The sequence below is a fragment of the Crocuta crocuta genome, unplaced genomic scaffold (assembly GCF_008692635.1).
Source record: "Crocuta crocuta isolate KB4526 unplaced genomic scaffold, BGI_CrCroc_1.0 scaffold188, whole genome shotgun sequence".
In the NCBI taxonomy this organism is placed as follows: domain Eukaryota; kingdom Metazoa; phylum Chordata; class Mammalia; order Carnivora; family Hyaenidae; genus Crocuta; species Crocuta crocuta.
This window is the reverse complement of record NW_027532599.1, coordinates 4264764-4284449: the sequence shown is the minus strand read 5'-3', so window position 1 is coordinate 4284449 and position 19686 is coordinate 4264764. Positions and strand designations below refer to the sequence as shown.

At 34.1% G+C, this 19686-nt stretch overlaps 1 protein-coding gene and 1 long non-coding RNA gene across 3 annotated transcripts in view; one reads left to right on the top strand and one right to left on the bottom strand.

Moving 5' to 3' along the window:
• The window catches only part of LOC144244769 (uncharacterized), a 458868-nt gene that overhangs the window by 392421 nt on the left and 46761 nt on the right, over positions 1 to 19686 (bottom strand). The window lies entirely within an intron of this gene.
• On the top strand, positions 3 to 9012 carry LOC144244762 (uncharacterized). Its single transcript, XR_013339054.1, has 2 exons — positions 3 to 95; positions 8738 to 9012. It is a non-coding gene; the product is annotated as an uncharacterized LOC144244762 (long non-coding RNA).

Genomic DNA, 19686 nt, shown 5'->3' with positions numbered 1-19686 from the left:
TTGATAAACAAATTTGGCATCTAACTGTGAAGTGCCACCCTTTCCTAACTCTATTTGGATCAGGACCTTGCTTATTCTTATACAGTTTGTCATAGGTAAGAAACTACAGAGGGCTATTGTTCCAATTTTTATAAGGAATGCCCTACTTCCTTGTTAAAATATGCTTGGCTGGTCTTTCTGAAGATTGCAAGGATTAAGTAAAATGAGATAATATATGAGAAAGTGCTCTATTAATTGTAAAGAGTTAGACAAATTCATCATTGTAATTATTCCAAATCTTGATAATAAAAGTCCATCACTTCTCATGTTAGTAACAAAACCAATTTCTATATCTGTCTTTGCATAAAAACAGATTATTTTGTTTATTACATTATGCATAGAAAGCTTATTTCTTTAATTTTTTCCTAAATATTTAAGTGTAGATTTCTTTTTACCTGAAGAAAACTATAAATTAATATAGCTCCCATGATTAATATAACATATGAAAGAACAGAGTGAGCCTTTGACCTGTGACCAATTTTCTTAGAGTAGAAAAAGTTAATTGAATCTGATGATCCAGCACCATAATGTATAATTTCTTAGCTTTTTACTTGCAGATATTATCTAATGGAATATGTCTGAAGTTTCTTCACATCATAATTAAATTCAAGCAAGAAAACAATGTTTTGGCCAGTGCATTATGTCTCTTGCTTTAGAAAATTCCTCTAAATAATGTTTCATTATATTTTTTGTTCCATCATATGGACAGCATAAAAAATTTTATATGAGTCAGAGAGACATGGTTAAATGTTACTTCTATCTATAGGCATTTTACTTTTCATGTTGATATCAAGAAGTCTACGTTAATTTTCTTAAAACAACAGAACGAACCATGTTATAACCACTCTATTAGTTTTAATGACATGGAAATATAGAGTAATGGTTAAACATTTAAAGTCTCGAGATGTACTGTGTGGCTACCAATCAATCCATCTCTGGTGCTTACTATTTCTGAATTGGGGTAAATTACTTATGCTTTCTTCCTAATTTTACCATTGTAAATTAGAGATTATAGTATGTATATCACAGGTGATTTGAAAACTAAATGAACTAAGATGTCTAAAATATTTGTAAGGTGTCAAGCATGAAAAAGTCATGCTATAAGTGATTATTATTATTATTATTATTATTAGGGAAACAACTCATCTTTATTTACAAGTATTTCAGTTATGCTAAGCAAGAAAACACACTGCTAAAGATGAAGGATACAGACAGAACTGTTAAATATATAATGTCTTATAATATGCCCATTCCCTCTTAATACAAAGATAAGATTTACTACTCAGACATTTATATAACAAGCCACAGAAATAGTATCTATCCAGCCAAATCTGTGCTCTTTTATACTAGTGAAATTTCAGATCAGCAGTTTTAAAGTGATTCTCCTAGAATTTTTCCACACTGTCCATAGTTTATTCATACCTTGTTTCCTGTATTTTAATGTCTAGTATTTCCTCCTTAGTATTCTGCATATCCTGGAATACTGTTATGTACTGGTAAAAACCTAGAAGTTCTCTTTCTGATTCTTTAAGGTATTATTAATTTTTAAGCAAAAATTTAGCTTTTACCAAATATGACGTTAGATTGTGAAACTTCTCTACACTTGAGGTTAGTGGCTATATGCAAATTATTTTGTTATATAAAATGGAGAAAAAAATACATATAGAATAATCAAGCAAAAACAGTACACTTATGGATAGTAAATAATCTGATGTCTCATAAACCTAGATTCTAAGCTCTACATCTGCCTTTTATCAGTTATGCAAATATGGTCAACCACCTGAAAAACTCCATCAGTACAACTGTGATAAATAAACCTAAAAAGTTTTCATAAAAATGTGAAACAATGATTTTAAAGTAGTTAGTATATATAAAATGATACAGAAATAACAGAAATTTGCTTAGTAACAATAGCAACAAAATAACAGATATTTATGATTTTATAGAGTTTAAATACTTTTTGGCAGTTATATCAAGTTTCTTAAGTTAAACAGTCAACAAATTATTATTAAATTTTCAAATAGTATATTAGTGTCTTGGGAAGACCAGAATTAACTTATTATCTAAAGCTTTAAAAATATGTCATAAGACTGTTCTCATTCTATGCATGGATGCCTTGACCATGTCAGGTCTTCCTTTGCAAGTGAACTTATCACTGGAGCCAAGGAAATGAAATTCTTCGATTGGCAAGTTAAGGGTAACATTAGCTGTCATTTGTTCTAATAGAAAAGGAGTAGGTTATGCCTCACCCCTAACCTATAAAAAACACATTTGCTATAGTAAAGAGAGGTTCTGTTACTAAAAATAGTGATAATGATATTGATTTAAAAAATACATTATCTCCTATGTATGGAACATTTTAGATAAAGTAGAACAGTCATTTAGTAACTCATGAAAATATTGTTATTACTTGCAAATAGCCATTTATGACAGAACTTGTTTGCTAAAACAGGTGGGGAAAGCTATATATTTATGTGTACACTAAACTTTTTTTATCTCAATGTGCTGTGTTTGTCAAAGTGCTGAAGGGAAGCATCAGAAAAGAACTGGCAACTTTGCAAACAAAGAACAAAAGGGACAGAAAGAGTCCAATATTTAGAACTTTAAGTGTCAGAGAAGACAACTTTCTCATCTTTCTCATCACCAACTAGTTATAATAAAACTGAGAAAACCTTTGATCAATGAAAGCAGATTAAAACCCATCCTTATGATGAGTATCAAATTAAGAGGATGATCAATATACTTGACATCAAAAGCTTTACGATGCCTCAAAGTAAAAGTCCAGCTAAGTGTTTGGAATCAAGTAAATCTTTCAATTGGACAAAATTGTGCAATAAAAAGAGAGGTAAGGTGTGGCTACACAACAAAGCCTGATAAATTGAAAGTACTCTCAATTAATTTGAGAAGGGGTAAAAATGATTAGTTTAAATTAACAGTTCCGGGTGCCTGGATGGCTCAGTCAGTTAAGTGTTGGCATCTGACTTCCATGCAGGTCATGATCTCATAAGCTACCCTTGCATCCAGGAATAAATCCCACTTGATCATGGTAAATGATTCTTTTAATGCATTGTTGAATGTAAATGGTGTATCTGATGAAGAGTTAATATCCAAAATATATAAAGAGCTTATACAGCTCAATGCCAAAACCACAAATAATCCAATTAAAAAATGGACAGAAAACCCTAATACACATTTTTCTAAAGAAGACACACAAATGACCAACAGACACATAAAAAGAGGCTCAATATCACTAATCATCAGGGAAATCCAAACAAAACCACAATGAGATATCACCTCATCCTTGTAAGAATGGCTAAAATAAAAACACAAGGAATAAAATTTGTTAGAGACAATGTGGAGAAAAAGGAACTCTTGTGCACTGTTGGTAGAAATGTATATTGATACAGCCACTGTGGAAAATAATGTGGAGGTTCTTCAAAAAATTAAAAACAGAACTACCCTGTAGTCCAGTAATCACACTACTGGATATTTACCCAAAGAGCACAAAAACACTAATTCAAAGGGATACATTCACCCTTATGGTAACTGCAGCATTGTTTACAATAGCCAAGAGATAGAAGCAACCTAAATGTCCAATGAAAGACAAACGAATAGGGAAGATGTGGTATGTGTTTATTTGTATGTGTGCGTATACTGTACATATACAGTTATATATTATTATATATATTTATTATATATATTAATATATATTTTATATAAGTATATATAATGGAATGTTATACAGCCACAAAAAAGGATGTGATCTTGCCATTTGCCATGATATGGGTGGATCAAGGAGGATTATAGTAAGTGAAATAAGTCAGACTGAGAAAGACAAATACCATATGACTACATTCATATGTGGAGTCTAAAAAACAAAACAAATAATAAACAAATAAGTGAAAAACAGAATTAGACATATAATGATAGAAAACAAACTGATAGTTGCAGGGAAGAAGGGAGAAGTTGGAGGTGATGGGCAAAATGGGTGAAGGGGAGAGGGAGATACAGGCTTCCAGTTATGGAATAAACAAGTCATGAGAATAAAAGGCATAGTATAGGGAATACTGTCATTGATGTTGTAATAACATTGTATGCTGACAGATGGTAACTACTCTTGTGATGAGCATAGCATATATAGAGAGAAGTTGAATCTCCCTGTTGTACTCCTGAAACTAATATAACATTGTGTGTCAACTATACTCAAATAAAAAATTTAAAAATTTTTAATGTTTTTATTTATTTTTGAGAGAGAGACAGAGACAAAGCACAAGCAGGGGAGGGGCAGAGAGAATGACACATAATCCAATTAAACATAATATGTGCTGTCAGCAAAGAGCTCAACATGGGGCTCGAACTCACCAACCATGAGATCATAACCTGAGTCAAAGTTGGATGCTTAACCAACTAAGCCACCCAGGTGCCCCAAATTAATAAAAATTTAAACATATTTTAAAATGTGTTTCCAAAAAGATACAGGTTAGAAGGAATAATTCTTAATACAAATGGGACATTGCAGAGACTTCACTTTTTAGGAAATTTGTATGATAAGTTTTGACTCTTTCTGTTCTCATCCCAGTTTAACCTCATTTTCAAAAATAACAATTAGCAAAAAAATCAAAATTGAACAATTCAAATTCAACAGCACACAATAAATGTTTACCTCATTATTATATTACTATTTTTACTTTCAAAAAGGATATTTTTTAGATGTTATCTAGATTTTATTATAGTATCTCACTTTTGTTTTTTTTCTGAAAAAAGTCAAATCATTCCTTATTTCTTTCCATTTTTAAAAGTAGCATTAATTACTTCAATTAATCATTTTCCCCAAACAGAAACAACAAAATGACAAGTTTCACTGGATCTTTACCAATATGCCTACATAACTAATTAGCAATTTTTCTGCTTACTTATAAAAATCAATGCATTGTTTCAAATTATAAATAATAATTTAAGAGTCTTATAAACATAAAAATCTCATGCTTATGACAGATTGAAACTTCATACTTCTCTGTATTTGAATAAGCACACAATTGGAAGTGATATTTCAATTTCAGTCTTCTTTTCTATTGAGACTTTCTGTTCTTTTTGTCTCCATTTTTATAGTGGCTCTAATTCATTTCAAATTTGCTCTTATTCTAAGTATATTTTGCACTGAAAGCCACTTCACTTTTAAGAGACCATTCCCAAATTACAGAGAAGGTAGTCAGGGAAATAATGTATTTCCATTTCCTTTAGTTACTGGCTTGAGGAAAACCAGTGTGTAAGTCTATCCTTAACCTCTCCTCCAATGTTGAAAGCCATTAACACTCCAAAATACCACCTATGGCATGACCATTCATATCTTCTTCATATAATGCATTGTCATAGAGGGACATATTTAATATCGTATAGTGTCATTACATGTGTTGTTGATCAAATACCTCTAAACCTGAATTCACTCATTGAAGAAACAGTCAAACTTATATTCATAAGGAGTGTATTCTCAAATAATTTAACTTTGATGACTGATATTTTATTTATAGAATCAGAACACAGGTTTTGATCTGATTTGGTTAATTCCTAAAAAAATAAGAAATGACCATATCCAAAGAAAATATATCCTAAAATATAGAGAACAAGTATTTCATTGATTTCTTTCTACTTGCCTTCTCGCTGTTCTGTTTTGTAATTTAGGTCCAATCCATGCACACACATTACACAGAACAGAGTAGTATTTGCCACATTCCAGAAATAGGATGCTTTTTTCAGAAGTCTTATATCTTTTACATTGGCTGTCTTCCTCTTTCTACTTTTTAAAAAGTACCTGGTATTATGAACTGAAACGTGTTACCTCGAACTTTTATAAGCTGAAACCCTACCATCCAATGTTATAATATTTGGAGGTGGAATCTTTGGGATAATAATTGATCATGAGGGTGGAGCCCTCATGAATGGGATTCTTATAAGAGATGTGAGAGCTTGCTCTCCACCATGTGAAACTACAAGGAAGAGAAGGCCATATGCCAACCAGGAAGTGAGGTCCTCATCAGACACTGGACTTGCAGGCACTCTGAATTTGGACTTCCGAGCTCCCAGAACTGTAATAAATGTTTGTTGTTTAAGCTACCTAGATTGTGGCCATTTGTTACAGCTCTAAAACTAATACACCTAATATTCAAACCTAGGTTAAATATCATACTCAGGGAGGCTGGGAGGCTCAGTCAGTTAAGCACCAATTCTTTTTTTTTAATGTTTATTTATTTATTTTTTAGTAAAAGTGGGGGAAGGGCAGAGAGAGAGGGAGACAGAGAATCCCTTAGGACAGAGCCTGATGTGGGGCTTGAACTCATGAACCCTGAGATCATAACCAGGACTGAAACCAAGAGCCAGATGATCAACCAGCTGAGCCACCCAGGAGCCCATAAGTATCCAACTTTTGGTTTCTGTTCAGGTCATGATCATGGTTTGTGGAATCAAGCCCCCCTGAATTGACATTTGGAGCCTATTTGGGATTTTCTCTCTCTTCTCTCCACTCTCTCTGCCCCACCCCCCCACACCACTCTCACACATGCACTCATATAAACATTTAAAATTTTTTAAATAAATAACTATATTTCATTTGAAACTTTTTCTAACTTTAAAGAACTCAATTTCCTTCTCTTGTGAAATTTTATAAACTTTATAAATTTAATAAGTATAAATATATCCCACTGCATAGATACAAACAAAATTATAACAGTTCTAGAATTTTCTCAATGTCTTTGAACTATATACATATACATATATGTGTGTGTGTGTGTGTGTATATATATATATATATAGAGAGAGAGAGAGAGAGAGAAAGCTGTTTTTATTTAAACTACCTCAGTGAAAATTCTCTGCTCTTTCATTATCCTAAACTGCTATGGTACCTTCCTTCCTTTCCTCCCTCCCTCTCTTGCCTCTCTCTCTTTCTCTCCTCTCTCTCTCCCTCACCACCTCCCTCTTTCTGTTTATCTCTCCCCCTCCCATCTTTATCTATGCTTAATGGAATGTTTCCTGGTTACATTCCTATGTATCATTCTCAGTACCTAATCAGTTGTTATTTGAGGGCGGAAAGCATACTTTGCAATATCTGTAGACACAGCACTCAGCAAATTTACTGGCACACAGTAGGTGCCAAAGGAATATTTATTAATCCGACCTGGGAAAAGACTGTGTTTGTCAAGAAGCACTGCACTATTTACTATGAGCAAGTGTCTTTTGCTTTTCTCAGTGACTTGCCAAGAAATAAATTACTTTCGAATGCACACATTATTCCATTTTGGCATGCCTGGAAGGATGATCTGAAGCCCTGTAACTAATATAATCAAGGTAGTGTAACTTAAAGATTCACTGACTGGTAGGGCTCATGGAAACATTTGGCACCTTAACTTAGCTCACTGATATGAGCTAACAGGTTTAATAGTTCTGTCAGAATGCCGAGGTATTTCTCTGAGAGATGCTAAAAGAATTTTTTCCACATTAAAAGTAAAAGACATACTTTATTATTTCTAACATGTCTTAAGAAGTCTGATCTACAAGGATTCTTATCACTTGTGTTCAAAGGTTATTTCCATGTAAATAGGAAATACAAAAAGAGCATCATTGAGTATACTTGAACTCCACAGTTAGCAGCATATCAAGTCATTTACACTTTTTGGCAGCTTCCTGGAGGATAGCAATATTGTTTCCTGCCATTAACAGATGGAGTCTCAATATGAGAACTGCTACTGTAAAACCTGCAATATGTCAGGTTAAAGATTAAGTGAAATCAATGTTACAATTGTACGTACTGTGCCAATTATAAGCTTCATGAATTTACTTATTAGAGATCAAGATTTGTGGCAAAAACTTCAATAGAGATAAAGTGCACTATGGAAACAAATTTAGGTCCCTGATGTGAGTGACAGGTGCTACGGAAGCTGCAGAACATTGAGCTCCTCTGCTTCCCAAATTAAACATGTACAAATGAGAACATTTTTATGGGCTGCTATTAAGGTTGATGAACCAAGAAGTTGACACATTCAAAAATGTTTTAAATGCATATAAGTGCATACATCAATATCAGAACTTCTTTCTCTTTTTCCAGGTAAGTGGCTTAATCTCAAGCAGCATTGTTTTGAATTTCATAAATTTTGTTGGGCCTGTTTCTTAAAATATATGGGCTTGAGACACCTATATTCTATTTGTGTTTGAATTCAAATATCTTTGTAATAATGCAAAACACTGGATTGTCCAGTTTGACTAAACAATCAGAGAACTTGACCATTATGAAGACTCACTAGTAGTTTTAACGATTTAATCAAGAAAGAGGCACAGGTTAAACAGTGAGAGGCCTCAGACATTCCTTCTTCCTTCATGTATCAGATATAATATCTTTGGTCAGTGTAATAAATGGGGTCCCTAACAATGTCTGTGGGTTATTACTTCACAGCAGGCAGCATATAGATTATGAAATGGCTCTATTTTATATCCCAAATGTTATATAGCTGATGTAATACTGTACAGAAAGCCATGTGTCATAATTTCATTGATCTTAGATTTTTAAACATAAGCAAAGACAAAACTGCTCAAAGCATTTCAAAAAATATTTCAAAACATTTAAAAAAATATCTTCGCTTATTTGCAGGAGGATAATCATTAGCAAGATTGTAAAGAAATTAGGTCAGTCATGTGCCTTCTTTCCTTCCAGGTAGCCCACCGACTTCGGGTAATCAAAGAGGAATCGAGGAGTGTTCTTAAAGAATTCCATCCAGTGCTTTGAAGTCTACTACACACTTGCTTTGGTTTCACTGATACCAGTTATTTCTGAATTTTTGGAACATGTTTCCATCATACCTGAAGTTTATGTTAATCTATATGTTAACACTTTGTTATTAAAATAGACATCATAAACAAAAAAAGAAGAGAGAGAGAGAAGAGAAATGGGTCACAGACCATGTCTATTATATCTTTTTTCAACTGTCACTGAGTCAATGCCATTTTTACTTTAAGTTTATTTATTTATTTTGAGAGAGAGCATGCATGAGGGAGGGTGGGGAAGGGGCAGAGAGAGGAAGAGATAGAATCCCAAGCAGGCTGCAGTGTCAGTGCAGAGCCAAACCCAAGGCTCAAACTTATAAACTGTGAAATCATGACCTGAGCCAAGATCAAGAGTCAAAACACTTAAATGAATGAGCCACCCAGGGGTCCTAAGTCAATGCCATTTTTAAAGAATTTTGTGATCACGGAAAACAGAAAATTACTATCTACCATGGGATAAGTGTTCCCATATATTCTATGTATTCAAGGAAAGAGAAATTGGATGAAATAACATTTAATGCCCAAATTTATTTAAGTAAATTTAAATGCAGTAAAATGATTCCAGAACACAAAAATATCTAAAAAATTTATCAACATATATAATGCAAAATTACATGGAGTAATAGTATATACTTATAAAACCCTTATAATTTTAAGAAAATAAAAACCCTGCAATTTATAGAACAAAATTCTGCCATTGAGCCAGATATTTTGAGGAAATGATTCTATTTCTTCTGGGAAGAAATTACCTAGTGCAAGACAGGCATATAATTTATAGAAACAATTAAAAAGTTAATCAGACTTCACCCTCTCATCCATATTACACAGATCTTGAAAACTGTGCAATTTGCTTTCATTATTAAATAATAATAATAGTGTTTCCCTTTACTTTGTCACTATACAGAGGCTGGCATCATGGGTATGTCACCATTGCAGTCACACAAAACTCCATTTAGGAGTTTAATGATCTGTTATTACCATCTTGATATTCTTAATAATTGTATCTTTAAACTTGTGCTCTGCATGGGAAATTGAATGGGCTAGTGATGTATAGGTCTGGGGCTTAGATTCTTAGCTCATACGTGAACCCGTTCCCCACTGCCACCCTCGCTTCCTAGGTCTGGTTCTTACCTGCCTATTTCCTGACCCTGGTGTTCCAGATCCCTGCCCAGCTCCCTTTCCCCATCAGCACCCTGTAACACTGCTGCTCTCTACCCCAGTAGGGATCTGGGTGTGACCCAGGAATATCGAGCTGTGTACCATGATACATCTCAGAGAGGAGCAAGGAGATATCTGGAAGCACCATGGGGCATTTAGCAGAAGAGTAAATGGCAGCCTCTCACCCACATCTAATCCTAGTACCAATTACCTTGCTTAACATGCAATTGTTATATACATTTTTAAATTATAAGATTATAAAATTCAAATACAACTTAAAAACTGTACAGCAACAATTAGGTTGAAATTATCTAAACTTAAAACTTGGAGGGAAGTTTCTAAAGCTCCAGAATTTATGCCTCTGAAGAAGGTCATCTAGATGGTGATGATACCTGTAGCCCCTGGAGAAGTGACTTCACAGAGGCAGGATTCTGACCAGATGAAGGGCTCTTGCTAGAGGAAGTCTTCTAGGAATAGTAATCTAACTAGAGGCAGCAAGTCCCTTCTCCCTTATTTTGGCCTGCAGGTCTCCAACAAAAGCTAAGAAATTGTAAAATATAACAGAGAGTTCTAGGGTGCTTGGGTGGCTCAGTCAGTTAAGTGTTCGACTCTTGGTTTAGGCTCAGGTCATGATCTCATAATTTCATGAGTTTGAGCCCACCTCGGGCTCTGCACTGACAGCATGAAGCCTACTTGAGATTCTCTCTCTCTCTCTCTCTCTCTCTTTCTGTCCCTCCCTGATTTGCACTGTCTGTCTGTCTCAAAAATAAACAAACAAACTTTAACAAACAAACAACAAAAAGAAAAACCAAAAAAACCAGAGAGTTCTCTGGCAAAGAAGGGACTACGAGTTCTGGTATAAACAGAATCTTAACTTCTAAACAATCTACTTCAGTGATCTTGCTCATACTTTCATTAGTTCCTATAATGTTTCATTCACGTTTGCCAATGGACATGGTATTACCAGATCCCCCATTTCAAATTTATAGAAGCAAACTAATTTCTCAGGAAAAAAAATTAGGATCAATCATCCCAACCAATACAGTAACCTTCTTAGCCTTGAACAGCCAAATAAAAGGACCAAAATCTACAGATGGTTTTCTTAACTTCAGTTTCAATGATATATTGTCATATCTTCTGGTGGAAGTACTATCTTCCCGAGAACAAAAATTTCCAGATGTACAGAGTTCAAAGATTCAAGAATAGAAATCAATATTTCTATGTCTTGTTTCCAATACTTGGACAGCCCAACAGTGGGAGAATAAAAAAGCATGTATTAGTCACTGATTCAAATCATATGCTGCCTCTATTTAGGACATGTCAGACCTAGTGCATTTAATTAGTATTCAATAATCTATTCCACTGGGTATAGATATGAAACAAACCATTTGAGTGTTATGGATTGATGCCCATTGATCAACTTCTTTTTCTTTTTAAAGAATATTTAATTCAAATTGGAGTTTTGTGCTATTTTTTCTGCATTATGTCAGAATCTAAGTAGAATTTTTTTTAATTTTTTAAATTAATTATTGTTGAGAGGGAAAGAGAGACAGAGTGTGAGTGGGGAGGGGCAGAGACAGCAGGAAACACAGAATGCAAAGCAGGCTCCACGCTCTGAGCAATCAGCTCAGAGCCCATTGTGGGGCTCAAACTCACGTACTGTGAGATCATGACCTGAGCCGAAATCTGATGCTTAACCAACTGAGCTATGCAGGCAACCTGAATTTTTACCAGCTAAAATTTTCTGATTCTTATATTGTTTCATTAATTTAGCAGTTTGGTGAGTACCTTGATTATGTGTTCTCTATTCATTTAAAAATATTTTATCTTTTTCTGGATCAGAAGTAAGTGATATGTCTAGTTGAAAGTTGATGGTTTTAATGGCATTGTATGGTTTTTAGTTCATGGGTGTCTTTTCTGTTGATAAGTGAGGCACAGTGTCTTTACATGATGGTATCTTTCGGAGCAAAGTGGGATAGGGCATATTTTTAATTTTATAATTTATTTCTGTTTCTGTAGGATCCTTAATTTTCACTATTACTCCCTTTTTTTCCTACTTCAAAGGACATCTTCTAAATTGTTTCAATCCCAATTCTCTTTTGCAGTAATAATTCATTTCTAAGATTATTATCTCTCAGTGTAGTATTTTTGCTTTTATTTTGTAATTTGCATGGCGGTTTGAGGAAATGTTGAGAGATTAGGATTCAGGCAACCACCATTATGCTCCAGAAACCTGAAACCTTACATATATTGTGAATCCTACAAGACATTCTTACTACCATTTAGATTTTCTTGGTTTTTCTCTTCCGTCAACATTTATTTAGAGTTATGCATGTATGTGTCCTTTTCTTGCTCATAAATCTTGCCAACATTTCCGTATTTGTATTTGGAACGATTCTCATTATGCCTGAAGGAATTATTTTGGTTTGACTTTTACTACAGTTCTACAGGTGCCAAATTTGTTTTTTGTCTAGAGAATGTCTTTAATGTACACTTTCAAAAAGTTAACTTTCACTTTTGAAGATGTTTTCATTAAATTTAAACTTCTATGAAGTATCAATTCAAGTGTCTCCTGGATGTCATGGTGTCATTTGGAAAATCACTTCTTAGTGTTGATCCTTTAAGGTAATGTATTTAACACAACATTTAAGATTTTCTTTATATGATTATTTTAAAATTTTCTATTAATTTGGTCCGATATGCCTAAATCTGGTTTTCCTAAAATCTATAGGCAATGTTGAATCTCTTGGTTGATATCTTTTAGTAATTTTGGGAAGTTCTCAGGCATTATTTCTACAAGTATTGTGTTTTCCCAATTGTCTATTTTCTTCAGGAATTGCAATTATACATATGTCAGATCTTTCCACTGTTTCCCATATGTTTCATATATTCCTGCTATTTTGCTCTCTATTTGGACATTTTATACTGATATTATTTCCAGTTCACAAAACTTTTGCAGTGACTAATCTTCTGTTATATCCATCTATGGAATTTTTAATTAGGTTATTGTAGTTTGCAACATTTGAGTTTAAATTTATAGCTTAATGATTCTAATTTCTAGTGGAATTCTCCATCTTTTACATCTTTCTTAAACAATTTGCAGTTATTTAAACATCATGTATGATAACTTCAAAACCCAAATTACCTATAATGATTTTTTATCTTTGCTGCTGTTTTCTAAGTTTTTGGACATCTGGAACAGGTATACCTGGTACTTTTGCTTTAGTAGTAGACATTATGAAAATAAATATTTAAAGTTCTAATACATGCAATTTTTTAAATGTTTATTTATTTTAAAGAGAGACAGAGACAGAGAGAGGGCATAAGCAGGGAAGGGTCAGAGAGATTAGGAGAAAGGATCCAAAGTGGGCTCTGCACCAACAGTGGAGAGCCTGATGTGCCTTTCTGGCATTTATACATTTTATTTTATTGTCTTATCATACACTGGTCAGGAATGCCAGCATAATGTTAATTAAAAGTGGTAATATGTGTCTCTTTTTTTTATCTAATAGGAAGAGCACAAAAAGAATCTTTCTTCTATTTTAATTTTGTTGAAATTTTTAAAGACAGGTGTTGAATTTTGTCAAGTGATATTTTGATGAACCAAGCATCTTCCTTTGGTTTTAACACATCAATACATTTAAAACACATTAATACATTTGGTATTTCATTAAAACACATTAATGCATTTGGTATTAACAGATATATTAATATGTATTGATGACATAAATCATACTGATTGAATTTCAAACAACCTCACATTTCTAGAATAAACTCAATTTGACTATATTCTTTCTTTTACATACTAATGGATTATTATTAATATCCTGTACTTCAGATATTTAAAAAAATTGCTTACATCTGTGTTCATGAACAATACTGGATTTTAATTTCCCTGATTTTCTTAGATATTAATATCTTTGTTTTATTCTGCTCTCTTTTCTTTCTTTTTTTTTACTGTCTCATGAAATAAATTGGAAATATTCTCTCTTTTCTTTTCCCTGGAAAAACTGTGTAAGACTGGGATTTTTTTTCTTTAACTATTAGATAAAGGTATTAGTGAACACATTTGGGTCTGAGTTTTCTTGTAAAGTTTTTTAAAAATGATAAAAATTGTTCCTATTTTAATTTTTTTTTATTTTTGACTAAGTGTGCATTTTTTAAGAACTATGTCCATTCCATGTAAATTAGAAAACTCACTGTCATAAAAATAAAAACACCAAACCAGGGTTTCTGAACTGGTGAACTGACAAATCAACTGACTTATATTCATACAATGGAATTCTACTTAAATAAAAAGGAATAAAACACATTTCAACAAGAAGAATCTCAACTGCATTATGCTAAGTGAAAGAACTCACACTCAAAGACTACATACTACTGGACTGCATTTATGATATTCCGGAAAAGAAAAAAACAAGAAGGACAATGTTTGTGAGGGGCTGCATTTGTGGGGAGGGCACAAACAAAATCTCACAGATTGATGAAACTGATATATTTTTATTTTGGTAATGATAATTGATTATATGTTGTTACAGAATTTACCATGTAAAGGGGTATATTTTGTTATATGTAAATATATATTAATATTTTTAATCTAAATAAATGAAGAAAAATAAAAACTATTGCTTTAAGTGATTCTTAAAATCTAATCAACTATAGTATCTTTAATAATAGTTCCTTTTTATTACTTTTATCAAGAATATATGACTCCTATCTTTTTCTTAAATCACTTTGGATTATATAACATCTATGACACTTCAACATCATGAGGGCAATGACAAAAGAAATGTGAAGTTGCCTGGTTTTGCCTGCTTTGGAAGAAGAAAGAAAGAGGAAATAAAGAAAGGCAGAGGAGAGGAGGGAAGGGNGGGAGGAGAGGAGAGGAGAGGAGAGGAGAGGAGAGGAGAGGAGAGGAGAGAACAAGCAAGCAAGCAAGGAAGGAAAATAACAAGTTCAGGTCCATCAACTGCCAAGTTATAGCTCACTCATAAGAAAATCCAAAAATTCTTGCATTTATTCTTGATCTAGATTAAGTCCTTATAAGGATTTGAGAAAGTAAGAGAGTAGAGATATTAACCAGTTCTGATGTGAGACCAGAGAAACTACCATCTGATTATATTCTTCGGTAGAGCCCTGAGGATGCTGCCATTTAACTTATTTGACTTAGCCTAGGTTCTCCTCCAAACTAGCTGCCATGGCTAGTTCATGCATGAGCCTTTTGTGTCAGCACTAGACTATAGGGGGAGGTTAGTTAACATTCAGCAGTCAGGCTTCCTATTCTTTTGGCTGCTATTTTTAGTAAATACCTCCTGGAGAGCAAAAACTCTTTATACCTAGGGCTCAGAAACCCAGAACTACATATATTATTCTTCACAAAATTTTCTTGCCCACCCCCTTTCTCTTTTACTCTCTCTTTGTTCACCTCCAAGTTTTTGATCAACCAGGCAATATATTTACTAATGTCTAAAGCCTCTATCTTTTCCTACATCTTGGGCCACTCCATGAATTCAAAATAAACATCTACTATTACCTCTCTTTATTCTGTCTATAAGCTTTGTCACCACATTTTAGGCATAGTACTTGAATAGTTCTATTCCTCGAATCAACATATCATATGATCTTTTGGTTAATGAATCAGGCCCTAATTTTTCCTCTTTGATGATTCGTGCAGGAAAGCCATCATGTGTCCCTAAGTGAGATGAGAAGGAGGCATCAATTCAACAGATAGATGCCACAAGAATCTGGGCCACTAATTTATTTTTGACTTGTGGATTTTTGGGGGCTTTATTCTGGATGTATCTTTCCATCACACAACAGATTATTGCTGTTTCCACCCACTTTGGATCACATATTTGTGATTCCACTCCCCACCCCCCCAATTCATATGTAGGTTGACAGCTTATCCTCCAATAGAATGGTAAATGAGCTTGAGACCTTTGGGAAATAATTAAATCATGAGAATACAGCTCTCTTGATGAGAATAGTTCCTATATAAGAGGAGGAAGACAGCAATGTAGCCGTATGTTTATCAGTAAGAAAGCTCTCACCAGAACCTGACCATGCTGACACTACTGGACTTCTAACCTCCAGTACTGTGAGAAATAAATGTTTGTTGTTTAATCCATCCAGTCCATGGTAAATTGTTATAGCAGCCTGGGCTAACAAAGATACTGCTAAACTTAATAACTCAGTCTATCTGTGAAAACCCAGTTCATGGTGTACATCTCCAATCATCACTTGATTCAGACTCTACTAGACAGTAGGAGCTGTTTGTAAGAGTAGTTGATTCTTTGCCATGGAAAGGCCAGTTTTGTTACAGAATTCTAGGGGTCTGTATTAGTCAGAGTTCACCAGAGTAAAGGAAGCAATAACATAGATAAATATAGGTATAGGCATAGGTATAGATATACAGATATTTGGAAGAGATTTACTATGCAGGATTTACATATAAAATAGCCAACACAGGGTCTTCCTGTCACTTCTTTACTGGGACCTCATGTAATTCTTGTTGCCTTAGCAGAAACCCCTGTCCTTTTTCCCTTACTAGACTCAATACCTCCAACCTCAACCCCTTTCAAACAATAGTTTAATCTCTTGACAAAGCAATATTTCTAAAAGCAAATCTCATCTTACTACCCTCACCTATTTAAACCGCTTATTAGATCTTATAAGAAAAGTCTGTGTTCAACTTTTTCTTTGCCTGGCATTTAAGTAATAACCTAGCTAATGATAACTGCTATATAGGCTTTATAACCCTTATCTCTTTTGGCTTACAAGACCCTGGGACATGCATTATCCTATTCCAAGATGAAGAAGCTAAACTTGACTAGGTGGCACAAGTCACCTCCTTTGTTAATGATGGACTGAAGACTTCTACCTGGGTCTCTCTTAGTCATTTATGATTCATGTATAGACCTTCTCTATTTCTTCAGACCTTTGTCATTGCCTGCCAAACCACCTGTATTTTAGTTAAAACAAAGTGCCTAGGTTTTCCTTCCCAAAAGCCTGTCATAACTTCATTGCAACAGTAATTGATTCTTTTCCTTGCCCAATTCAACTTGTACATAGGGCAGCAAAAATACCACTATCTCTAGGAAACCATAGGTGAGAGTCAGTGTGTGTGTCAGATGCCTCTCTTTTAAGCATGTGAAGAATCCCATGCATATCAGCACCATAAAATTTATCCCTCCACACTTTGTCATTGTTTTTCTTCTTGAATATTTTCTGTAGTAAAAAGTGAGTTCCTTGAGAATGAGAACTGTCTCTTTCATACTTACACAGCAGAGAAGGATGACAAATGCTGCTAGAGACCTGGATACAAATAAAGATGCATTTACTAAGTGCATAAATAAATGAATGAGAAAATATATCCTAATGTTGTTCAGCTCTTATTCCTGATTTACCAGGTGAATCAGTGATGACATCCATCATGTAGCAGGGATATGTGTTTGTATCATGAAGCTTTTTTTCTAAAGGCCTCACTACTTCTGATTTAAGTGTTTACATTTAATGTTAAGGATTCTGTATAGATTATAAAACTGCAGAGATACAAGTTGTTTATATATATTTATCTCTGGAGTCTCAGCACTCCACTACCCATATCACCCAATTTAGAAATTCTTCCTATTTCATAAGAATTATTAATGCCCTAATATTTTAGTATTATTTATTCTTTCTAATGAGTTATTAAACTTATTTGATATGCTGATGAATTTTGTATTTTTTAAGTTTTCTTACTCAAAGCAACATTTGTTTTGTTGACAACATAGCTCCCCATGGACAAGAGAACTCTAAGATGGCCCTTACGTTTCCTGTCACCTGGTGTACACATTCAGTACAACTCCCTCTGCTTGAGTATGGCCAGGACCTCTAAATATAATGGGATAATCACCCCTGTGAATATCTTATATTATATTTTATAAAACCCTATCCATCATAACAGACTAGAGGATATTCTTCTGCTGGATTTGGAGAAGGAAGTTTCTATGTTGCAAGAAGGATACATGGCTAGGACCCAACGGAAACTTCTAGAAGCTGAGAAAAATACTGACTGACAACCATCAAGAAAACAGAGACTTCAGTTATACAACTAAAAGGAGCTTAATTCTGTCAAAAACTATATGAACTTAGACTTGGATGCTGAGCTTCAGATGAGGTGGTAGTCTCTGCTAACACTCTGCATTCAACTGCTGAGACCCTGATCACCCACAGTCCCAGCTAACCTGTATCTAGACTTCTAAACCATGAAATTGTCATATGATAAATGTGTGTTCTAAGCTGCTATGTTTGTGGCGATTAACCTGTTAGGCCACAACGGAAAATGAAGCGCTCGTCCTCATTGCTGTCAGTAGCCCTATGGAAACTGCTAGTAGAATACCTCATTTCCATACTTACTGATTAAAAGTGGGACACATTTTAGAAATATCATATTGTCTTTTCCTTTTTCTAATGGATACTAACCTAAAAACTGTCTATATACTATTTGTTTTTTAAACTAGTCTCCGTAAGATCTCAGAGTTTTTGCTTCATACTGCTTTCCTATGCTCCACTGAGTAGATATAATACTGTCTTCTCCTAACAAATTGCCACCATTTATCAGCAATTAACAGCAGCCTAAAATAGAAGAGAAAGAAACCTCCAAGGATTAGGGAAGAAAACTTCACTTTCTGACCTTCCAATCTGTGTGTAAAAGGCAAGCTTTGGATTTGTGTGTTCCTGGAACGTTATTAAATGGAGTTCTTAATTTGAATAATATAAATTTATATTTGCATAGTAATTTCAACATTAATCTTCAAACTAAAATTGTGAGAATCGTGGGACATATTACCTTCATTTTATCATTTATTTTATTTCACCAAGGTTATTTAAAGGATAATGGTAAAGCTGATCATGGAGTCAACTTCTTTTTATATGCCATACTTATGCATTCTGCTCATTTGCCTGCCCTGCCATGTAAGGAAATATAAACACATATTTATAATCTTTTATTTGAGACTTCGTATTATTCATAAAACTCTTATTGAGCCTTGGTCTTTTTTTTAAATGTCTGTTCTTTTAACAATTGTTTTTTTAAATATGTTTTTTAATGTTTATTCATTTTTGAGAGAGAGCAAGAAAGAATGTGAGTGGGGGAGGGGTAGAGAGAAAGGGAGACACAGAATCCAAAGCAGGACCCAGGCTCTGAGCTGTCAGTACAGAGCACAATGTGGGGCTCGAACTCACAAACTATGAGATCAAGACCTGAGTCAAAGTTGGACACTCAACCAACTTAGCCACCCAGGCACCCGCTTCAATGATTTTATGGATATTTTCTTTTTTTAATAATTTTTAAAATTTTATTTACTTTTTTGTAGAAAGAGAAGGAGAAGGATCAGGGGAGGATCTAAAAGGGAGGGAGCGAGAGAGAATCCCAAACAGCTCTGCACTGTCAGTGAGGAGCCTGATGCAGGGCTCAAACTCACAAACTGGTGAGATCATGACCTGAGCATTCGAAATTAAGAGTTGGACACTTAACCAACTGAGCTACCCAGATGCCCCTGGATATTTTCAAACATATAACTGAGTTGAAAGAATTTCATCATGCCCACCGAGATACCACCATAACATTTCAACGTTCATTACATATATAACAATCCTTCTATCCAGCCACCCATCATTCCATTTTATTTTTGATCTAAT